The following is a 25,980-nucleotide window of genomic DNA, read 5'->3' as shown; positions in this document are numbered from 1 at the left end:
AATATTTGCGAGAATTTCAAACTTTTTGTTTGGAGGTATTTTTTTGAGTATGCAGTTTTGTAACCCAATCAATTTTAGTCTAATAAAGTTGAAGTTATACATGTCTCTCAAAATTCGTATTGAATTTAAACTTTTTTTTTTCTAAATAAGAAACTCGAAATTTTCGCGAATTTTAAAATTTTTTAGTAAGTTAGTTTTGAGATTGGTTTCAGTTACAAAGTTCATATGTTTTTCTTTCATCACCAAAAGAGATGAATTTTTATGACAGAATTTGATTAAAATAGCCACTGCTATTTTCGTGTTTGCTGCTGTAGTTCCTAGTCCACATTGCTAAGAATTGTGGAGTTTTAAAATAAATAAAAAATATGGCAAAGTCGTCTTCTAGCACAAATATGACATGTTAACATTTTATATGTAAATACATAAATCTATTTTTTATTTTTATTTTTATTTTTGTTTTTTCTTATGGTTTTTGCTTGCCAGTTCTGTCGTTTGCTTGACTTTTTAACGTTTTGGCTTCTTAGTTTTGTCAGATACTACAATTAGCAGAACGCTAAAAATTTTACTCCTCACATAAATCAACAAGTCAATTCGCTTATATTAAATTTTATTAACGTTTCGTGTTTACGTTAAGTTTTCTCCATAAACTTTTCTAATAAAAGTCTAATAAATGAAATATATTTTGTACCTTGGTCTAATATCATTTTGTAGCAAAAACATTATTTGGGAAAGGACGAAGGAAGATGAATAATAAAACTAGATGACAAGCCTATTTATTATGAATTCGATATCTAATCGTGCTTGAAACAGTTTAACTCAAATTAAAAACTAAACTATCGAAATTTCTTTAACGGGTTTGAGTAGTCGAATTAGAGTAATTTCAATGTCTTTCATTCATGTGAAAATGTGTAAGATTGATTAGCTCTCAGACTGCTCTGCTTCTTGAAACATATCTATATCAAGAATAGCGGCGTCTTCAAAAAAATTTAACAAGAAAATGCACTTGTAAGCTGCTAAAATTAAATTGTAAGAAACTTCACATCCACCACTACAAATTATTTCGCACATCTTTTAAATCCGTACAACAAAAGCAACTTGAAAGCTAAGAATTGATCTCTTAATATGTTTTGAGGTCACTACTTCACCCATAACTTTATTTGCGACTTTATAATACGATTGGCATTCAAGTGCTGTAGCGTTTGTCACCAGCTAACCGGAAGTGGACAATTTACGCTAAACCACAAAAGAACAAATACGAAAATAACAAAAGCAAATAAAAAAACAGCAAAGTCAATATGATAGCTACTTTAGATGATTTTTGAGAGTAAGCGCTCTTGAATTATTTATTACTCATGTTTGCAGTTCTTAACGAGATAGAGAATAAAAACAACAATAAACTGAAAAAGTGTGGAGAAACCAAACAATGTATACCCAGCTGTAAAACACCGCTGTCCATTGAGAAGTAACTTGAGTGGTAGTATGTTTCCCTGTTCAATTGGTGGAAGCAGTGTGATAATTTTTTAAAATATATAACTAGTACGACCTTACTGTATATTGTACCAATATAGTTAGAGTTTGCTGAGTCATATACATAAAGTTATCATCGAGCAGTGTTTCGAGAAGTGTTTCACCTGTTCATCGATCTCATGGTCCCAATATATTTATACCCATCTCAGCTAGACTGTAATTCAAATGTTCTCTGTGAAGTCATGCTATTGTTCCTAGTTTCTTTCTGTCTTAATTCAAGTGTCTGATTGATGCTCATTTTGATCTCATTATAAAATGTTTAGAATTTCTTAATATATTACTATGTATTGTGTATATTTTGTTTCTTGAGCTGTTTAGTTCCTCTAGGTACTTCTTATAACCATGAGAAAAGTTTCAGCGGTTATTCTATTTCACGGTCTTAAAATCTGTGTTTAAATTACACATAAATTTTAACACGCTGTTCTTGTGACGTAGAGAGGAATTGTTCAACTATTGTGTGTAGATTTTTAGAAATCATCTGGTACAAACTTTTATCACAACAATTACAATTGGAATACGTGATCTCTTGACCAATTTTCGAACCCACGACTGTCAAGTTGCTGTACCACAATGATTCGTAACTTGGTTGCTTACTGTGCTGCCCGTTGGAATTAATCTGAATTACCGAACGAGGCGGCCCTAATGATGCGCATTCCTTCTGAACCATCTTTAAGATGCTATTGTTTTTGCATAGGCTTTAAGTTGAATTAGTTCGGACAATGAATCCATTAATGTCTGTTATGAAGTAGTTTGCTGCCCCGTGCCAAGAATGTTGAACCTTATATTGCCCAATGCAGGATGCCCACAGAAGAAATAAGTGAACACGTCTTTAAATGCTCTTTTTAACAACTCTTACTCGAAACGTTTAAGGGGGACTCCATAATGACCCGGATTTTGATCTGACGGAGAAGTTTAACTACAGCTTCACTGCCCAAAAGTGCTGGAGATAAATTTACCTTAACAATAAGTAAAGTGGAATTCTTCTGAAATAAATAAAATACGTATTTTTTGAGATCCTGAGTGAGGGAGCTTCTGCGTGACGTATTTGCACAGAATCACTTCCATACTCTTTATATCAGAAATGTACTGAATATTTAATATACCTGAAGTCGAGCCGAGAATAATGCACAATTCTACTTGCGGACAGAGCTAATCAATAAAGCAGCTTTCACTGCCTTTCTAATACCGATCCAAGCCAATCAAAGAAATCTGCTTAATTTTTGGCTATAATATCGCTCACTTTTTTTTAGATCACCAGTCTAGTGCAGCATAGATGCCTATTCTAGAAGATATAACAAAATCATATTCCCTAGGAGAATTTATAACCTAATACCTTTAGTAAATTTTCGGACAAGTGTGAAAATTAATTCTTATTATATTGTGACGAATATTAGTGACACTAAGTGATACTCGCATCACTAGTCTGATGCTAAGTAAATGAAGCCACAACAACAATAAAGCAGGCAGTCACTTGTATCTACATAAACGAATCAATCATTATGTCTACACATACGTACGTACACGCAGCGGAGAAGAGATGCACAAACACATGCATATATCTTATCTGAGATGATCCCAAAAGTAGGTAATTATCTGTGGAAGTGTCAATCACATATACACGCGCATATGAGAACCTATACACGTACATCTGTAGTTATAATTTTATAGCAGTAACTAAGTAAATTCTGGAAACGCCTAGAAGTATGTAACGAGGATCTCGAAGAGTATAAAAGAGCGCAATCTGAGCAATCAGGAATGAGTTTGATTTAAGCACGCTATCTGTCGGGAAGTAGTAGTATTGTGAAGTACTTGAATAAAGGCCATTTTACATTATTGAATAGTGTAGTTATTTATTCAACAGTTTAGTGACTCGAACGTCAGTAGAAGGTTGCAAATAAGAGGAATTTCAATAAATTCGTTACAATATTTTACATGGGCCTCTGTAATGAACCAATACAGGATTACCTTCACATTTGGCCTAATTGACGGAGGAAAGTATTTCTAGCCGATTTCTCCATTCAACTGTTTAAAAACCTATACTTGTTTAAAAACGGCCCTTCGTCGTACTAGCTTTGGTAAAACTTACGAACACAACTTCGATTCACCCGTTAGGAAATTTATGTACATAGATGTAATGCCGATTTCCTGGTACCATAACAATCTACCTTTAGCAGCAACAGCAACGCAGGGTATAGAAACAGAAAATAATAACTCTAGCCAGTTTTCCAATAGTAGAAATTAGACGGTAGGGACGGTAAGGACAATAGTGTAAGAATTTTTTTCCACAAAATAATGTGACGCCATTATTAGAGCCCCTTTCCATTGCTACTGTAATTGTGAGCAAACATGCATGCATGCAAGCATGGCCCAAGCAAATAATTATTATAGCCGGCCAAATATGCAGACAGATATGCGTTACCGGGGGTTGGCTGGCAGGAGGGCTATTGCGTGGCGACTAGCCAAATGAAAGGTCACCCAACGTAAAAGGGTCTCACATCATGCATTTCGCACTCACACATATATGCTAGTAACTAAAGGACAAGCAAACTAAATAGAATATTCACTAGTATGCTTGTCAGTCTAGAAGCTATAAATTTCAGCTGTCGCAAGCTTTTGCTGTTAGCTTAAGTGCAAACAACTTTTTCATAAAAGCGAAATATTAATCGATAATGTCTCATGTCGTCTTTTTTGTTTGCTTGTGGCTGTTGTTATTACTCCAACATTTGTTTTAACAATAGTTATTGCTGATGTTGTGTTACTATATATATATATTTTTTTTGCAAGCACGTTCAACAAAATTAGCAATTTTTTTTCGTAAGCAGGCAGGTGTGTCGAATTACCGGAACTTCTTTTACAACACTTTTTTACATATTTATGCTGCTAAAGTGGCTGTCCGCCTGACCTCCCTGCCCAGTGGCTTTTTATTTGCGGCGGGTGGAGGAATCTACATCCTTTTTGCTCGCGTGCCTCGTTTATTGTTGGAATGGTATGTAACTATCTATTACAGCTCGAAAAATATTTAAAATTGAATGAATGCACGCAAGCCCATTTTCGGCACCAATTAATCAAATGCAGCAGCAGCAGCGGCGGCTAATATTCACATCCGCAGAATGACGGTAAATGTGGCGACAACATTGGCGCGTATTTGAAATTGAATTTGAAAAGTATGCAGTATTTCACTCTCAATTTCTTGTGTATGCACATATGGATAACAAATGAGTACAGTGGCTGAAATTTTATCTTGCAAAAGTTAAATTTGGTTGCTTCAATTTTAGTTTTCGTTTTTCTTCTCATATGGTGCCGTTGATTTTTTTTTTTTTTTGTCTTGATAATGTTTGTTTTCGCATTGATCTCAGTTTTTACGTTGTTAGTTTTTAAGTTGAATTTGGACATATTCAGTCCATGTAAAGACCATACTTCCAAAGTTGTTTATTAGCTTCTGCTATATTGGTGTTGTACTTTTCTTTTTCTTTGTTTTTGCTTCTTGCGATCTCTTTTGTCGTCGCTATCTCATTCTTGATGCGTGCTATACATTTTTCTTGCTACTTAGTTGTGCTTTCTTGTAGTTATTTTGCTTTATTTTTTTTTTTAGTTTCATTATTTTGTTAACTTTTTCTTGTTCTGTTCTTGTTGTGTTGCTTGCCTTTTTTATTTAAGTTTTCTTGCCTTGGTTATTTCCTTGTTGCTGGATCATCACGGTTCTTTTTAAATTCTGGTTACTTCCGAGTTACTGTTACCTTGTTGCTGCTCATTGTTTTTTTTTTTTTTTTGTAATTGCTCTCTAGGTACTTTAACTCTTGTATTTTTATTGTAACTTTTCCTTATTGGTGTTAGTTTTATTGCCTTGTTCTTGTTACTTTCATTATTGATTTTTAGTTATTTTTTTAACTTTTTGTGTTTCCTTACTTATTGCTTTCTTATTACTGTTGTTTTCTTGTTTATTATTATTATTTTCTTGTTGGTGTTGTTTTTTGTTCTTGTTCCGTTGTACTCATTTTTCCATCTTCCTTTTCTTTTTAATTTCGCCGTGTTTGTTTTTAACTTGTTGTTGTTGTTGTATTAACTATAAAGACACTCCCCGAAGGTTTTGGGGAGTGTTATCGATGTTGATGGTCCTTTTCCGGATACAGATGCGGTAAGTTCCGGTAACAAAGCACCATAAAGGTACTAGCCCCACCATCTCGGGAACGATTAATTTGACCACATTAGACCTTCTAGGCTATACCCCCCACTAGTGCCATGAGGAACTTGTGGTCGCCAGAGCCTCGCCTGCTAAACATGTGTATGATACATTCATATTTGTAATCGGATTCCCCTCGCGTAGGTAAGGTTGACAATTGGGTTGCGAAAGGTTTGAAGCTATAAAGCTGTGTATTGCGCTTATCAACCCCTTGAATCCCCTTTTGACTGATTGGTATTTCTTATCGCAAATACTCATGTTTAATTTTCGCCCAGCGGTTTATTGTGCTACTGTTGTCTTTTTAATGCACAAATATAAATTCTGATATGTTCTTCGTTTCAATGTTCTGTTTTGTTTGATATGTTCTTGGTTTCATTACGCACACCTCAGTGCTGTGGCGTTGTCATTGGATCCCCAGCATCGCTCAGTCCTTTGGGGTCATTAAAAAGCTATACAGACAATAGTTGGGCAGAAAAAGTTAATTCCATTTGGTGTTTATGTGGGACTGATTTCTGCAATTGGATTTTATATACCTCTTCCTATCGTTATACGACCCGACCTTAGGATGGTCTCAAAAAGCCATCAATATAACCAACCTACCTCTAAATCCGAAATATCTCAAAAATCCGTTAGTACTGGGAGAGCAAAGAAGCCTTTAGACGTAGAGTTCCTACAAAGGAAGCATGCGTTCCAATTAAATATTTTTAACATTTTTAACGGAATCATTCTAGTTTCTAAATTAAGACATTACATACTCTTAAACACATCAAACCATGATAAATAAATACATACAAACATATTCGAGAAGAGTTTGGGGAACATTTAGTCCCAAATGTCAAACAAAGCCGCAATTCAAATTGAGAATTAACATTTTCGCAAGGACTTACATCTAACATTCAAATATTATTTGCACACATCAAATATTACTTGCACATGACATGATTGTTAAGCTAATTTTAAACTTCTAAACAGTCCTCACCGTCATTCAAGAACCATCTTTCACAAAATCAATACAAATCAATACTCTGAGAGTCCCTTGGAGAATCCACCTAGAATCAATTTGGCTAATCACCTTAGTAGACAAGCCTTAGGTCTCGATTAGTATTATGTATATACTTTTATCATTGATTTAATAACAGGAGTCCACTGTAAACTCGCCTGCCACTTCAGCATAGACCACGCTGAAATGTCTTTCTACAACCGCGCAACCACTTGGCACGTCCTTTAGCACTTACGACACGCAAAGGCCTTCTAGTACTCGTTAGAACTCGGCACAAAACACTCAATGGTGACAACCGCTATACACGCCACAACAGAGCGAGAAGTGAATGTGTTACCACAACAACAACAACGAAAGTCATACAACAAAAATACATTTGTCGCTATTGCAATTTACAACATTTAGTACAAATATACGACAACAACAGCTTAATGGCGTATGGCAAACGCCGCGGTTTGCATTCATTGTATGCCACAACGACATGCAACGCTAACCAACCCTCTCAACAATCGCTTCCCCTCTCTATACCAAATTGTTCCTAGAAGCGACGCAAAGAAGCGATAGATAAAAAGTCATACTTGAATAGTAAAATTTACATGTAAATCAACAAATGTGATTGGAATAACAGTTTGCGACAATTTCTGCCTTTCATTTATGTAGAGAAGTTAAACACACATACATACATATATGCATGTATGTAAATATTTTTGCTTACTGTAGTTTTTGTATTACAGTTAGTTTATTGCAATTCTTCCTGTATGTATATACATTGGCAAAGCCACAAACAGCGCCTAACAGCGACAGTCGAAAACCCACAAATCTCCATTTATTGAGGGGTGTGCGAGTGTACGAGTTTGCTCATATATTTAGTAAAAGCCACTTTGCTTGAACAAAACGTCACTGTCGAGCCCTCCAATGCTGGTATAACTAAATTCATCGCAAACAATGCTGAAGCCATCATTTCATTTAACTTTGGCTTCGTACCAGCAATGTTTTTATGTTGCTCGATCTAAGTATGTACTTAATAGGAAGTGCTGTTGTTGCTGTTAGTAATTTTGTTAAACTAATCGAGTTAAAGCATAAAAAAAAGCAAAAAAAGATGGTATTAATTGGATAAGATAATGCATATCTTTAGCATTTAGTCATTGTCAGCGGAAAATACAACTAAACTCGCTACTGGTTGGTACAAGTTCCGAGAGCTGTTGATTAAAAATTGGATTCACTTTATTAAATCAAGAGCTATTAATCCTAATTTTGCTATCAAATCTAGTTTTAAATAAGATATGTATCATAATTTAAATATTCGCTTTCGTTTAGTGTTTTTCCATAAATAATCACACAGCTATATATTATCGAAGCCTAATTAGTTACTTCAATGGATTAAAGATGGTCAATCCACAGTCGAACCGAATCGTGTAAAATAGATAAAAGCAGTTGAAAGACGCTATAATGAAGAGCAAAAAGCAGAATAAGTGGAGTTTCGAAATTCCAGCAGCTACCTTGGCGACTACACGAAACTAAAAAAGAGAAAACAAAGCCAGAGAATAACTTCCATTCCGGAGAAAACCGTGTAAGAAACTACAAAAATTCCGAGAAGTTATGTTGGATATGTATAATACATGCCTTTGCTTTGTATATCTTCTAATGACCAAATTTTCACAATAAGCCAGATCCAGGAGAAATCTCACGAAAAGGAAATCGGATCGAAACCATGTTATGCGAATGGACGAAAACGCTCCGAACAAGAAAGTATTTCAAACGACACCGAAGTTTGGAAGTAGAGGAAGGGGCAGACCTCCTCCGAGTTGGGAGAGGCATGTGGAGGAAAACTTGACATCCATTGGTGCTCCCACTCGGCGTCTGTTATCGCGAAAGAGGGATAGCTGGCGTGAATTGTTACGAAACTGCCAAAATTGCTTAGGCGGTTAAGTGCCATTTAATGATGATGATGATGCGGTAAATGGGAACAAGACGAAGAATTTGTTTTCCACTGTTCTAATCTCTCAATTATTAAACCTCTCGTATTATCTCAAAATATTTCTGTCTTATATTTTTCTCATGTTATTCTCCTCAATCATTTGAATCTCTCTTTAATATTTCGTTATTCCTTATATCTATCTCCTTTTTGCATGTACACAGGTGGGTCCTTCATTTTTGTCTCTTAATTCGCATTCCCTATTTATTAATTTTCTACAATTCTCCAAATTCGTCTTTAATATGCTTCTATATTTCTCTGTCTCTATTCTTGATTTGATGTTGCCTTCTTCCCTATAATTTTTTCTTCGCTCTTCTATTAATACTTCATTTTAGAATTCTTCTTCTCATTCATCTCGTTTGAAAGTTCATAAGTCTAGCTCTATTCTTCTTCCGGACTGCACCACACTTTCCATATTCCTTACTATATCTTCCCTTCCCCTCCTACTTTTTTCTTCGACTCTCTTGTTTTATTAATACTTATATAATAATGTTTGAAAGACAAAAGTTAATTTCTTGTCTCCCTAATGCTTCCTTCATCTCTAGCATTAGGGCTATTCTTTTTCTATGTTCCAAAACCCTATCCAATATTTATTTCTGCTCTTCTTATTCAGCACTGCCCCGACCATTCACCTTTGCCAAATCATTTAGAACCATTTAACGAGATATATGCAATGTCCGCTGATAGCAGGGTCTTGCTTCTGGCATTGAGTTGTTCCTAGCATTGAGTTAAAACGAAACGTAGTCATCGCAAACCACTCCCGGACAAGTATGTGCACGGTTACTGACAATTATAGCGTTCAAAGGAAGGACAAAATATAAAATATTGGATCTACGCTTGGCTTATAATGAGTTAGCATATTCCAAATCACATTATGGCGCATCAATATGTTTTAGCTGCTCTCCAGCTGTAAAACACAACATGTCAAAATCATAACGATGAAAAATTTGTTTGTAAATTTGAACACATGTGTGACCAAATATTTTGCATTTATATGCGAGTACATTAGAATTTGTCGCCCGGCACTTGCCGGAATCTCACTACATATTTGGAAGCAACGGACAAAAAATCTAACTCTTAAGCGTATTCCTGTTAAAACTCAAACACAAGTTGTGCAAAACTAAAACAAAGAAAAACATAAGTTTCCCTTTTCTCAGCAGAACATAAAAAAGTATACAAAAGTTTAGCAACCAACGACCGAAAGCGTCCATTGACTGGCGCTTCTGGGCTACAACGACAAAAATATTCAAACATTTACGTAAAAATAGCATAGACAATACAATTGGAATTTATATGCGGGGCAAAAAGCAAATAAACTATGTAGATGTGTATGGGCTATTTTTCGCCTCGACGAATAGACGGTAAACGAAAATGTACAGCTGGGCATCAAAAAATAAGGACACAGAAAATGTATGTATGTGAGGCTTATAGAAACCCGGAATTATTCCGAAAGAGTTTAGAACGTTAAAACTAGCCAGAAGAGTCTGAATCAGTTTTTTTATTAACGTAAAATTGTATAGACATGAGATGTCCTCAAAACATAAGGATGCACGTATTGCATCTTCTTTCGCTAATTTTTAAATATTTTTACTACCTTTAAATTAAGTCCCTTTCATGTTTGTCCCCTCATTTCAATACGAATTTTTGACCCACGGGGGAAATCTTGCTGTCGATTTTCGAGTAAATTCCCGATGGGCCGTAAGTCAGAACCCGGTGACAATGCAATATTTTATCAAAAAAATTCCGCTTGGTGGCGCGTGGATCGAGATATTGAGAAAATTAGTTTTAAATTGGGAATCTTGCAATGGATTTTTAACTAACTTCTTAGATATCTAGAGACTTGAAACCTGAAGTAAAGTTTAAAACTCGGTGACAGTGCAATGTTTGATCAAAAAATTTGAGCTACGTAACGAACAAGTCGAACTATTTAGAGGATTAGGCCATACCTTCATGGCTAACCTCCTGTGTGTGCAGGCGTTGTAGAATTCCACCTCGTTGAAGGCCCAACTCAATGCACGTCCTTGCATACTTTTAGGCGTACGCGACTTTCACAACGATTCTTTTAGACTTTCAGGCGTATGCGAATTTCACCACGATTTTCAGCTGTGCAAATTAAGTAGCTGAAAAACGACGTGGAATTATCTTGTTATGATGCGAGGTGTAATTCTGTTCTTTTCGCCAGTGTTGTCAGCGAAAATTCCGCAAATTCTCTTAAATCTTGCTATTTTGAACAAATAAATAAAGATAAGAATTTTCACTTAGGAATTAGTTAAATTACTAATCAAAGTTGCAATTGCATTTTTGTAGGCAGTACTAAAAAATTTAAAATAAAAAGATGATAAAAAATTTTTAAGGACTCCCTTTATATAAATGGACCAAAAAATAGAAGGCAATTTTTCCTTTAATACAGACATAGTCTTGTTGAATTTTGGGATTTAAAATAATAAAGGTAGAGCGCGTGTTTAAATTTTAAATAATCAATTAGTTAATCCCAAGTATTTTTATTTTAGCTGTCTTTAATTTGTTTCATACAATTTATAGTAAATGTTTGTTATATTTTTTATTGAATTTGTTTTTAATATATTTTTATTTGTTTATAAAATTTTCATTTAGTTTTTTTATTTATTTTATCTATGAATTTATTTTTTATTTAATTTTTTAACTTTTTTTTGTAAACTTTTCGTGTAGTTTGCAAATGTTCTTCATATTTCTTATTTTAATTCTATTATTATTGTCCTTTTGTTTATTTTTACTATTTTTATTTTTTACTTTTTTATATTTTTATATTTGTTTTTACTTTTTCTATGTATGTTATTTGTGTATACATATTAATTTATCTCTATTGATAACCGATAAAATCAAAAATTTTAAATCTAGCAAAAATTTTTTTATTTTTAATAAGATAATACTTTTCTATTTTAACTTTTTTTATTTTTCAGTTTTCTTTAAGTTAAAATTTTTTTATTTATCACTCCAGTTTTGTATTTTGTTCTGTTTTTCTCAAATGCTTTTTTAATTGAATTTGTTTAAAAAAAAATTATTTGTTTATCTTTGTTTTTGTCTTTATCTTTTTGATTAAATTTTTTTTTAATTTTTTTTTTTTTGTTTCTTAGTTTATTCATTTTCCTTATTTTACTATTTTTTTATTTTATTTTTTATTTTTACCTTTTTTATATTTAATTTTTTCTTTTTTTATTTTTTTTTTATTCTCTTTTACATTTTATATATATATGTTTTTATACTTTTTATATTGTTTTTACTTTTCACATTTTTCTTTTTTATTTTTATTTTAATCAAAATTTTTTTCATATTACTTTTATTTTTATTTTTATTTTTTTCTTTCTTATGTATGTATGTATTAATTGTTCTCTATTGATAGCAAACACTTTAAGTCTTGTTTTAAATACAATTTTTTTTTGTTTTTTCGATAAAAATTAATTTTTCTTTTTTAACTTTTGCTTGTTTTTTCATTTTAATTTTTATTTTTTTATCATTCCAATTTTGTATTTTAATTCAGTTTTTCGTAGCTGCTTACTTATTTTAATTTATTTTATTTGTTTTTCTTGACTCGTTGTTTTTTAATTTTTTTATATATCGTCTTTTTGATTATTTTTACTTTTCTTATTTATATTTTTTTTTACTTTTTTATATTTTTTACTTTTTATATTTTTTTTTACTTTTATATATTTTTATATTTTTTTTTTTACTTTTGCTATGTATGTGTTTGTATGTACATATTAATTTTTCTCTATTGATAACCAAAAAAATCAAAAATTTTAAATCTCCTAGATAAATTTTTTTTATTTTTAATAAGATAATACTTGTGTATTTTAACTTTTTTTACTTTTCAGTTTTCTTTAAGTTAAAATTTTTTTATTTATCATTCCAGTTTTGTATTTTGTTCTGTTTTTCTCAAATGCTTTTTTAAAAATTTCTTTAAAAAAAATTATTTGTTTATCTTTCTTTTTGTCTTTATCTTTTTCATTAAATTTTTTTTTTTAATTTTTTTTTTGTTCCTTAGTTTATTAATTTTTCTTGTTTTACAATTTTTTTATTTAGTTTCTATTTTATTTTTTAATTTTTTTATTTTTACCTTTTTTATATTAAATTTTTTTCTTTTTATATCTCTTTTTATTCTCTTTTACATTTTATATGTATATGTTTTTTTACTTTTTATATGTTTTTTACTTTTCATATTTTTTTCTTTTTTATTTTTATTATAATTTTTCTTTTTTTCTTTCTTATGTATGTATGTATTAATTGTTCTCTATTGATAACAAACACTTTAATGCGGCAGTTACCCACCGACGTGTGCCGTACGTACGGACGTTTGTCGTACGAAACACGTTTGACCGAACCCTCAAGCCCGTAGGAGTCAATGTGTGCGTCTGTGTACATGTACATAACATATTTGTGTGTGTATTGTTTACAGCAAAGCACTGTTGCCATTGACCAGTTTGCATGCATGCTTATGCAAACATCAACTTTTGGAATTGCAATTTTTCATGGTGCAAATGGCAGAAACAAATACTGAATAACAATTTCTAGTTCATTTACTTGTAACCTCCAATTTTATATAATAATTTTAGGATATTTGATCAAAATTTTAAACATTCATTAGGCCTTTTTGTCTAATAACTGCAATTGGTCCAAACATAGCACACAAACGTTTACTAGGCAACTCTGTCTTGTGAGAGAGCGATCAGCTGACACGTTCTTACGGAAAAAATCAAAATTGTTTTGATTTCTACGTTCCGGGCTACGTACGTACGGGCGTTGCACGTCGGTGAGTTTTCGTTTACATTGCACACTCATAAGATAGGTCGTGTCAGCTGACACGTTTTTGGTACGTACGTTCGTGAGTAACTGCCGCATAAGTCTTGTCTTAAATACATTTTTTTTGTATTTTCGATAAAAATTAATTTTTATATTTTAACCTTTGCTTATTTGTTTCTTTTTAATATTTATTTTTTTATCATTCCAATTTTATACTTTAATTCAGTTTCTCGTTACTTATTTTAATTTATTTTATTTGTTTTTCTTGACTCGTTGTTTTTTAATTTTTTTTATATATTAAATTTTTTATTTTTTTTTTTAATTTCTTTTAATATAATTTATGCATAGAAAAACTGTCTTTTTTTTTTTAATTATAATACATTATTTTGTTTGGGTTTTGTTTTTCCTTTATTCATTTGTAATTTTTATTTCTTTTTTTGATTCGTTTTTAATAATTTTTTTTATTTTTAATTAAATTAATTTACTAATAAGTAATTTATTTATTTGTTTTTCCTTTTTTTTTTATTGTTTATTTTTTTTAGATTGTTCTTTTCTTTAACTAAATTTTTAAATTTTATTTCTTTTCCTATTCTTTTTTTATAATTTTTTAATTTCATATTTGTCATTACTTCTTTTACTATTTTTATACGATTTTAAGGCATGTGGGTAGTATTATTGTAATGGTCACTTTAGCAAAGTGAGGCCCAAAAATTGTGTTCCATTACTATTCCAGCAGCTGTAATGGAGAGCGTTAGGTGTATATATAATTTGTCAGATTCAGACAACACACACAAGCACGTGGTTTATAAAATGCAGGTGTGTGTAATGCTTTAGTTGACCGATTAAATTATATTATTTTAAGTTATTTAGAAACTTATTTTAGAGAATTTAGAGGGAAAAAGTATTCTAGAAATATTCAAATAATAATAATAAAAAACAAATATTTAAATCTTTTTTTATACGTAATATTTGTGTGAATATTTTTTTTTATAAATTTGTTTTTTTTTGTTTCGTATCTTGTCAAAAGTCATGTTGTTTACTTAATCACAATTATATTTCCTCTGTACAATCTTGAAGCGCAAAATTTTTCCATTTGCCATTATTTTTTATGTTTTTCAAAATCACAAGCTCATAAGCCGCACTCAATGATAAGATAATACGACGAATGATTACTTTGCGTCACCATTTAATATTGGAAGTATGCTTTTGTGTGTATGGGACGTTTGATGTTGTTGTGTTTTTACACATGTTTTTTTTTTTTTTTTAGTTTGCGCCACCCGTCAAAACAAAACCGTAGCATCAGACTTGCGCGTGCATTCCTCCTTCGAACGACACCAATGGTTGCCCACAAAACAAACAACACACCAAATACATTTCTATGTATGTAAATGCGTAAAATTCGCGACAACAAAGAAAAACCAAAGTGCACTTAAAGGAGCAAAAATTGCTTTTTCCCCATTTGTTTTTCTTTATTTTTACTTGGCTTTCTAAATAAAAGCTTTTGGGGCACTTACTTCAAATTCACTTTTGTTTTAGAAATTTAAATACTTTTATAAAACTTTTTTTTTTAATTTCTGATTGATTTTGCTTTGGATTATTTGAAATTTTTATAGATTTTTAAATTTTTCTGAAACTTTTTATTGCTTTTTCCAAATAATTTTTTTTAATTTTTAGTTGCATTTTTTCCTTTAAAATTTTTAATTTACGAAAACCATTTGCTTTTCCCAACAAAATTGGCACACTAAATTTTACCACTTTTTTCTTCAAATTTCCTCTACTTCTTTTAAGAAATAATCACGGACGTTCGCAGTAAACAAAAACAATTTTATCAATATTTATTTATATTTTCTTGGCACACGCGCGTGTTTTCTGCACATCGACCGTCAGCATGCCAACGTTTTGTTTAGATTCACGTACTCAGACTAAAAATTGAATGAAAAAAGCAAAAAGTTACAGCTGAAACGTTCAGAGTGAGCCCGTAATAAATAGCAGGTCTTGCCGCACCGACCTAACAAACGATTGTAGCGCAATCAGCCAAGTAGTCAGCCAACTAATCAACCAGCCAACCAACAACTCAACCAAGAGCCTTTCCAAACAGTCATTAGCACTCAATGCTCTCGCAGTCAGCAAGCGTTTCTAGCCATTGTCTACTCTGCTTTGTGTTTTCTTCTCACATATGCTCAACTAAAATGTGCAAGAGACAGACAGCTGTTTTGTTAATATCCAATAGCTGAATTAAATTTGACTACTCGCCGGTTTTGCCTCCATCAATATCCTATATTATAATGAGAGTGTTAATATGACTTTCTTTATTTGGGGGAGAATTTCTCTTGGCAACTGTTGCTATTGCAAACTGCCGTTATGTGACAGATCACCACCATGACATTTGCTCCAACTTTTACCAATACATACGCGTTTGAACAATAATGCAAAATTAACACTTCATTTATATTATCAATGGAAAATATTTATTGCAGTTGTTGTCACATCAGATTTGCAAAGACGTCAGAGGATCTTTTATATACAAAAATTTAGACCATAAATATTAGCAAAAAAATATTTTCATAAATTCTTATTTGACATATTTACTTTGTGTCAACAAAGTAATTTGCTTAATTAGCGTACTTTGCAGCTTTGAACTTTTGGTAAATCGTTTTTTTCTCGAAATGCGATCTTATCAACCTTCGAAATGGATCTATCTGCGCAGCTATGGCAGGTCTGTGAAAAAAAATATTAACAATATGCTAGAGAATTACAAAAACTGAGGATGTAACATATCCATCAAAGTGCATTATCTCCACAGCCACCTTAACCAGCTTCCGGAGAATATTGGTTCCTATAGCGAAGAACAAGGCGAACGGTTTCACCAGGACCTAAAAACTATGGAAGAGAGGTACCAAGGCCGATGGGATCAGCATATGACGGCTGACTACTGCTGGGGAATGCAATGTGATTGTCTTGCCATACCTCATTCACGAAAATCATGTAAACGAAAGTTTTTATGTAAATAAAACTTAATAATAAAACAAGTAAGGAAGGTTAAGTTCGGGTGTAACCGAACATTATATACTCAGTTGAGAGATATGGTGACAACATAAGGGAAAATAACCATGTAGGAAAATGAACCGAGGGAAACCCTGGAATGTGTTTGTATGACATGCGTATCAAATGAAAGGCATTAAAGAGTATTTTATGAGGGAGTGGACCATAGTTCTATAGGTGGACGCCATTTAGGGATATAGCCATAAAGGTGGACCAGGGGTGACTCTAGAATGCGTTTGTACGATATGGGTATCAAATGAAAGGTGTTAATGAGTATTTCAAAAGGGAGTAATACTTAGTTCCATAGATGGACGCCGTTTCGAGATATCACCATAAAGGTGGACCAGGGGTGACCCTAGAATTTGTTTGCGCCACCCGTCAAAACAAAACCGTAGCATCAGACTTACGCGTGCATTCCTCCTTCGAACGACACCAATGGTTGCCCACAAAACAAACAACACACCAAATACATTTCTATGTATGTAAATGCGTAAAATTCGCGACAACAAAGAAAAACCAAAGTGCACTTAAAGGAGCAAAAATTGCTTTTTCCCCATTTGTTTTTCTTTATTTTTACTTGGCTTTCTAAATAAAAGCTTTTGGGGCACTTACTTCAAATTCACTTTTGTTTTAGAAATTTAAATACTTTTATAAAACTTTTTTTTTTAATTTCTGATTGATTTTGCTTTGGATTATTTGAAATTTTTATAGATTTTTAAATTTTTCTGAAACTTTTTATTGCTTTTTCCAAATAATTTTTTTTAATTTTTAGTTGCATTTTTTCCTTTAAAATTTTTAATTTACGAAAACCATTTGCTTTTCCCAACAAAATTGGCACACTAAATTTTACCACTTTTTTCTTCAAATTTCCTCTACTTCTTTTAAGAAATAATCACGGACGTTCGCAGTAAACAAAAACAATTTTATCAATATTTATTTATATTTTCTTGGCACACGCGCGTGTTTTCTGCACATCGACCGTCAGCATGCCAATGTTTTGTTTAGATTCACGTACTCAGACTAAAAATTGAATGAAAAAAGCAAAAAGTTACAGCTGAAACGTTCAGAGTGAGCCCGTAATAAATAGCAGGTCTTGCCGCACCGACCTAACAAACGATTGTAGCGCAATCAGCCAAGTAGTCAGCCAACTAATCAACCAGCCAACCAACAACTCAACCAAGAGCCTTTCCAAACAAAGTCATTAGCACTCAATGCTCTCGCAGTCAGCAAGCGTTTCTAGCCATTGTCTACTCTGCTTTGTGTTTTCTTCTCACATATGCTCAACTAAAATGTGCAAGAGACAGACAGCTGTTTTGTTAATATCCAATAGCTGAATTAAATTTGACTACTCGCCGGTTTTGCCTCCATCAATATCCTATATTATAATGGGTGTAACCGAACATTATATACTCAGTTGAGAGATATGGTGACAACATAAGGGAAAATAACCATGTAGGAAAATGAACCGAGGGAAACCCTGGAATGTGTTTGTATGACATGCGTATCAAATGAAAGGCATTAAAGAGTATTTTATGAGGGAGTGGACCATAGTTCTATAGGTGGTCGCATTTTCGAGACATCGCCATAAAGGTGGACCAGGGGTGACCCTAGAATTTGTTTGTACAATATGGGTATCAAAAGAAAGGTGTTAATGAGTATTTTAAAAGGGAGTAATCCTTAGTTCCATAGGTGGACGCCGTTTCGAGATATCGCCATAAAGGTGGAGCAGGGGTGAGCCTAGAATTTGTTTGTACAATATGGGTATCAAAAGAAAGGTGTTAATGAGTTTTTTAAAAGGGAGTAATCCTTAGTTCCATAGGTGGACGCCGTTTCGAGATATCGCCATAAAGGTGGGCCAGGGGTGACTCTAGAATTCGTTTGTGCGATATGGGTATCAAATGAAAGGTGTTAATGAGTATTTTTAAAAGGGAGTGGGCCCTCGTTCTATAGGTGTTCGCCTTTTCTAGATATCGCCATAAAGGTGGACCAGGGGTGACTTTAGAATATGTTTGTACGATATGGGTATCAAATGAAAGGTGTTAATGAGTATTTTAAAAGGGAGTAATCCTTAGTTCCATAGGTGGACGCCGTTTCGAGATATCGCCATAAAGGTGGACAATATGGGTATCAAAGGAAAGGTGTTAATGAGTATTTTAAAAGGGAGTAATCCTTAGTTCCATAGGTGGACGCCGTTTCGAGATATCGCCATAAAGGTGGACCAGGGGTGACCCTAGAATTTGTTTGTACAATATGGGTATCAAAAGAAAGGTGTTAATGAGTATTTTAAAAGGGAGTAATCCTTAGTTCCATAGGTGGACGCCGTTTCGAGATATCGCCATAAAGGTGGAGCAGGGGTGACCCTAGAATTTGTTTGTACAATATGGGCATCAAACGAAAGGTGTTAATGAGTATTTTAAAAGGGAGTGGGCCTTAGTTCTATAGGTGGACGCCGTTTCGAAATATCGCCACAAAGGTGGACCAGGGGTGACTCTAGAATGTGTTTGTACGATATGGGTATCAAATGATGAGTATTTTAAAAGGGAGTGGGCCTTAGTTCTATATGTGGACGGCTTTTCGAGGTATCGCAATAAAGGTGGACCAGGGGTGACTCTAGACTTTGTTTGTGCGATATGGGTATCAAATGAAAGGTGTTAATGAGTATTTTTAAAAGGGAGTGGGCTTTCGTTCTATAGGTTTTCGCCTTTTCGAGATATCGCCATAAAGGTGGACCAGGGGTGACTTTAGAATATGTTTGTACGATATGGGTATCAAATGAAAGGTGTTAATGAGTATTTTAAAAGGGCGTGGGTGTTAGTTTTATAGGTGGACGCCTTTTCGAGATATCGCCATAAAGGTGGACCAGGGGTGACTCTAGAATGAGTTTGTACGATATGGGTATCAAATTAAAGGCATTAATGAGAGTTTTAAAAGGGAGTGGTGGTAGTTGTATATGTGAAGGCATTTTCCAGATATCGACCAAAATGTGGACCAGGGTGACCCAGAACATTATCTGTTGGATACCGCTAATTTATTTATATATGTAATACCTGCCAAGATTTTAAGGGTTTTTTATTTTGCCCTGCAGAACTTTTTCATTTTCTTCTACATAATATGGTAGGTGTCACAACCATTTTATAAAGTTTTTTCTAAAGTTATATTTCGCGTCAATAAAACAATCCAATTACCTTACCATGTTTCATCTCTTTTTTCGTATTTGTTATAGAATTATGGCATTTTTTTTATTTTTCGTAATTTTCGATATCAAAAAAGTGGGCGTGGTCATAGTCGGATTTCGTTCATTTTTCATATCATAATAAAGTGAGTTCAAGTAAGCACGTGAACTAAGTTCATTAAAGATATGTCGATTTTTGCTCAAGTTATCTTGTTAACGGCCATGCGGAAGGACAGACGGACGACTGTGTATAAAAACTGGGCGTGGCATCAACCGATTCCGCCCATTTTCACAGAAAACAGTTACCGTCATAAAATCTATGCCCCTACCAAATTTCAAAAGGATTTGTTAATTTTTGTTCGACTTATGGCGTTAAAAGTATCCTAGACAAATTAAATGAAAAAGGGCGGAGCCACGCCCATTTTGAAATTTTCTTTTATTTTTGTATTTTGTTGCACCACATCATTACTGGAGTTGAATGTTGACATAATTTACTTATATACTGTAAAGATATTAAAATTTTACTTTAAAAAAAATTTTTTTTTAAATGTGGGCGTGGTTTTTCTCCGATTTTTTTAATTTTTATTAAGCGTACATATAGTAATAGGAGTAACGTTCCTGCCAAATTTCATCATGATATCTTCAACGACTGCCAAATTACAGCTTGCAAAAGTTTTAAATTACCTTCTTTTAAAAGTGGGAGGTGCCACGCCCATTGTCCAAAATTTTACTAATTTTCTATTTTGCAGCATAAGTTAAACTCATCTACCAAGTTTCGTCGCTTTAGCTGTCTTTTGTAATGAATTATCGCACTTTTTCGGTTTTTCGAAATTTTCGATATCGAAAAAGTGGGCGTGGTTATAGTCCGATATCGTTCATTTTAAATAGCGATCTGAGATGAGTGCTCAGGAACCTACATACCAAATTTCATCAAGATACCTCAAAATTTACTCAAGTTATCGTGTTAACAGACGGACGGACGGACGGACATGGCTCAATCAAATTTTTTTTCGATCCTGATTATTTTGATATATGGAAGTCTATATCTATCTCGATTCCTTTATATATGTACAACCAACCGTTATCCAATCAAACTTAATATACTCTGTGAGCTCTGCTCAACTGAGTATAATAAATAAGAAAAAACTTTTTTTTACAGTAGAAATGTACTAAAGTAGAAAATCCCAGGAAGATCTACGCGGATATAAAAAAGTTAAATGTCTTTGAAAACAGAATTAATAGGAGATTGTTTTAAAATAATTAACATATGCACTGGTTGACAAATTATTCGACAAAACCGTGATTAAAAATGAAAAAATTTAACAAAAAATTTAATTTTTCACATTATTTTGGCAATTTCTTTGACGTTTGTGAAGACATATTAACAACTTGTATACTGATAGAAGCGGCGAAATGTACAAATGTTGTAATTAAAACAAATCAACTTTAAGACAACTCAATCCTGTTTGGTATTATGAATTACAACTTATTTCAGTTGAAGTTGAATTGAGTTGCCAACTTCAGAAAGTGATGATTTGACAGATAAATGAACAGCTGATCAATTTGTGGCGGAAATTTAAGAATTTGCAAGTGATTTTGTTATTAAAAGCAAAACGAATATTATATGAAATCTATTTTATAATGGCGAAAATGTTGGTGATTGACATGTCGCGAAATACGGAAAACATTCGCGTGATCATTCCAATCCCGTGGAACTACCTAAGGAACAAGTAAAAAAATGTTCATGTGATAAATGATGAGCTTCAATGGAAATTATTTTGCAAATTTGAAAGGAAGCACTTTGCTCATTACTAAACACAATTAAGGGTCATTTCCGCAAACGCGTTCGAGGCAAGGTTTTACCCCTATTTTAAAATTATGCGCCACACTCAGATTCCTTGCTGACGGCAGCTATCAAATATGCTGTGGAAATGATTTTGATGTTGGACTGGTTTTAGATATTATTGAGGAGCATATTTGTGAGAAGTGGATTAAAACCCAAACAGCAAAACTTGTATTTTACTCTAAACAGGATTCCCAGGAGTAGTGATTAATATCAATGGGACTCACGGCTGCATCCGAACTGCGGCCAGCCCCGTCCAACTTCGGAGTGGCGCTCCATAAAGTCAAAAAGTTATTCAATGTAATCCTTCGTTTAAAGGTTTTTTTCTATAAATGTGTACAAAATTGTTGATTATTGTTTGATTAAAAAAGGTTTAACTACCCGCTTTACATTTTTTTTTTGGTAGCGTTTTATGAGCCCGTGCACCATCTAACTCTTATCAAAGGTGGTATCAAAAGACGCGTTTCGATCTCCGTTTCTAGGAGTCGAAAGCGGAAATTAAAAATTTTATTTCTGTCGAAAAATATTTACAAAAACCCACAAAATGGCTCGAGAGTGTCCCAAATATGAGGCCCGTTCCACAGGTTTTTTTGGCACAGAACATCTTTCTGCGTTGGCGGCCTTTGGCCGCGATTTGTAAAAATAACCCTGGGTGGGTTCAACGCCTTTCTGCATTAGTGTGTACAAAAAATTTGGCAAAATGCAACAACCATATGAAATTAGATTTTATTAGAAATAAAATTTTTAATTTTTGTTTTCAGATTCTTAAATCGGAGGTCGAAACGTGTCCTTTGATGTTTGTTAAAAATTAGATGGTCAGCCGTCTTCTAAAACGTAACATTTTTTCAAAACAACTGCAAAATTGTATGAGACAACTGCTAGTAATCAATTGTAAGATTTTGACGTCCGTCTTTGACAACTACACAAACACAAGGCTTTAAACGGTAATGCCACAAAAAGTTGTTAAACTAGACAACTCAACCGACATTTTTTTTTGACAGGTTGAGTTGTAATATGTAATACAAAATTGCGAAATTTCAACCCAACCAGGGTTGAGTTGTAAACGGTAATAGGGGCATATATTGCTTCCAATGACATTTAACTCAAAACATATTTATTATACATATAATTTTGTTCGCAAAATTTTATTTTTCAACGAGGCATCAAGAACAACGCTTCTCGCCAGATTCTCGAATCTCGAATTACTCGTAATACTCCCGATCTTCTCTACTTTCAATTCAGTCGCTGCATTGGCAATATTCTATTCATTTCGGGGTTTTTACTTGTGGTTTTGGCTTGTGCTCCAGAAGAAATCGTTAGCTCTATATAAAACAGCCAAAGAATCGATTAAGTTGAATGTCGAAAAGCTCGCGAGCCTTACGAGTAATTCGAGATTAGAGAATCTCGCGAGAAGGCGAGGCTCCCGAGAAATCTCTTCTAGAACATGTTCGAGAAATCGTAAGCTCTACTATTTTATAATTTTTTTTATTTTGCGTTGTTTCCTTAGAGCTTTCTAAGTTTTTGAGTATTATTATTATTTTTTTTTTTGGCTATTTTTATGCATATAATTTTTCTGCATTTTTAAATGTATCGTTAAGTTTCGGATAACTAATTCATTTTTTAGTTAGTTGATTTTTCTTTTTTTTATAATCTCTTTTTTATTAATTTTTTGACCTTTTCATTTTAATATTTTGGAAAATTAATAAATGATTCAAGGTTCGATTCGAGCTCAATTATTTTTTATAACTAAAAAAAATCATCATAATGACCATTGTTATAGGCGTTGACTTCTAATCGAACCTAGAATCATTTAATATTTTTGTTTTCAAATTTTTTTATTTGTTTTTTCCTTATACACAAGTGTTTTGTTTTTTAATTTTCAATTTTATATTTTTATTTTATTTTATGTTTGTATGTAAAACTTGATTAATTTCAATAGTTTGTTATTTTGTACTTGCTATTTAAATTTTTTATATTATTTTGTATTTGGTAAAACAATTTTAAATTATATGTATAAATATTTAAGTTGTTGCAAGATCAATTAATTTTTGTTCGATTATTTTTTTTAAATTGGCCTAAGCGGAAGTGAACCTGATAACTTGTATATTTAGTTTTTTTTGTCAGTTCTCAAAATTTAAGAACGAATAGTGGGAAAAAGTAAACCATCAAATCGCGGGTAGGTAATTCACCATTGGGGAAATGTGGCATGAAATTCGTCAATTCAATTAACTATTTTTTTACGTTTTCAATAACTTTTTGTGAAATTTTAACGATAACACCGCGTTTTTTGCTAATCTTCAAGTAGGTAATGTGGTGAATTACCTTCCGCCAGTTTGACAATTTCTCTTGCCGTCCGTCGTTGATTATTCTCTAAAGATTTACATATCTGACTAGAAAACAAACAAACAAATTGGCTTGTAATGACTCATCTTAAATTTGAACAAATAATTAATAACTCACTTTATATTCAGCGGTATCGTTATCACTTTTATTCAACAAATTCTAGCTTCAACAAGTGTGTTGCGATACATATATAGATCCCAATTGGCTCTCTTTGAAAATAATGAATGAATACAAATATATAATTACATTTGTGCATACATATATACATAGAGAATGAAGGTGAGCAGAAGAAAACCAGCATTACAAAAATATGTTTGCATACTTTTAGGCGCACCACAAAATGTATAATTCATTGTGGTAATTAGGCGTACCACAAAATGTATAATTCATTGTGGTAATCTAATATCTAATATATATTATAAATGGGAAAGTTTGGATGTTAAGATGTTTGGATGTTTGGATGTTTAGATGTTTGGATGTTTGGATGTTTGGATGTTTGTCCAGACGTTTGTCTTTGTGACTCAATAACGCAAGAACGGCTGGACCGATTTGGATGAAATTTTGCACACATATAGCCAATAGTCTAGAAGGATCTACTAGCTATATATTTTTCAAAAGGGCGTGGTCCCCGCCCTCTAGGAACAGTTATAATGTAATTATTATATTTTTTCGTCTTTGCGACTGAATCACGCCAGAATGGCTACACGGATTTTGATGAAATTTGGGACACAGACAGTAGTCTACTAGCGAAATTTTTTTCGAACATGGAAAGAGGGGTGGGGGTCCCACGACCCTTAGAGAAATTATTTTTCATAATTTTTACACATTATAACTTTACGTATACTGGCCTTCACCAATATCACAGACTCAAGGGGTCAAATAAGTCGAGGGCTTACAAAGTAAGCAGTGACACCCTCCGGCGCCCCCCTTTATCTCCCCCTCTGGTGTAAAATCCATAAATTGTTATAACTCAATCTAAATTTTCTCCTAAATCAATAGTTTTTGGTATCTGGTACATACAGAACGAGATCTAGACAATTTTGGAGGAACGATCAGTGGTCCTCTCCTCTACTCCCGCCATCCGCCCTCCATCAATTGTTTTTTTATTAGCACGCTTTTATTAGCTTTACCTGTATGTTTCTATCTAACTTTTTATTCGCTCCAATGCGCCTGCTGCCTTATTAACATGGTTTTATAATTACCTTCACCTTATTTGTAATCCCGTAAGGGTCATATCGAGACCCTTCCGGGATCATTTCTGGATGGTTTTCGGGATCGGTCCGGGATTACGCCGGGGTAATTTCGGGACTTTTTCGGGACTATTTCGGGATCATTTTGGGACCCTTCCGGGATCATTTCTGTATAGTTTACGGGATCCGTCCGGGATCCCGTCGGGGTTATTTTGGAACATTTTCGGGACTATTCCGGAATCATTTCGGGACTATTTCGCGATCATTTGGGGACCCTTCCGGCATCATTTCTGGATGGTTTTCGGGATCCGTGCGGGATCTCGTCGGGGTACTTTCGGGATCATTTGCATACCTTCGAGAGATAAATTCTTGATGGTTTCCGGGATCATTGCGGGACTTTTTCGGGGTTATTTTGGGTCCCTTTAGGCATCATTTCTGGATAGTCCTTGGGATTCGTCCGGCATCCCGTCGGGACTTTTTCGGGATCATTTGGGGGCTCTTCCGGCATAATTTCTGGATGGTTTTCGGGATTCGTCCGGGATCTCGTCGGGGTCATTTGGGGACTTTTTCGGGGTCATTTGGGGGCTCTTCCGGCATCATTTCTGGATGGTTTTCGGGATCCGTCCGGGATCTCGTCGGGGTCATTTGGGGACTTTTTCGGGATCATTTGGGGGCTCTTCCGGCATCATTTCTGGATGGTTTTCGGGATCCGTCCGGGATCTCGTCGGGGTCATTTGGGGACTTTTTCGGGATCATTTGGGGGCTCTTCCGGCATAATTTCTGAATGGTTTTCGGGATCCGTCCGGAATCTCGTCTGGGTCATTTGGGGACTTTTTCGGGAGCATTTTGGGGCTCTTCCGGCATCATCTCTGGATGGTTTTCGGGATCCGTCCAGGATCCCGTCGGGGTCGTTTCGGGACTTTTTCGCGACT

At 33.6% G+C, this 25,980-nt stretch overlaps 1 protein-coding gene across 10 annotated transcripts in view; it reads right to left on the bottom strand.

The window, feature by feature from the left end:
• The window catches only part of step (cytohesin steppke), a 464,613-nt gene that overhangs the window by 69,342 nt on the left and 369,291 nt on the right, over positions 1–25,980 (bottom strand). For 3 of the 10 annotated variants that reach the window (XM_067764621.1, XM_067764623.1, XM_067764625.1), the window contains exon 1: positions 14,973–16,631. The exons of 4 other annotated variants lie outside the window; for them this stretch is intronic. The gene's annotated coding sequence lies outside the window, so the exon portion shown is untranslated. Of the gene's footprint in view, positions 1–14,972; positions 16,632–25,980 lie in introns of those variants that run through there. 3 more of the 10 variants (XM_067764624.1, XM_067764626.1, XM_067764627.1) reach the window with 2 other exon arrangements.

The sequence above is a fragment of the Eurosta solidaginis genome, chromosome 2 (genome assembly GCF_040869045.1).
Source record: "Eurosta solidaginis isolate ZX-2024a chromosome 2, ASM4086904v1, whole genome shotgun sequence".
NCBI classification, from domain to species: Eukaryota; Metazoa; Arthropoda; class Insecta; order Diptera; family Tephritidae; genus Eurosta; species Eurosta solidaginis.
This window is presented reverse-complemented; position numbering and strand designations above follow the sequence as displayed.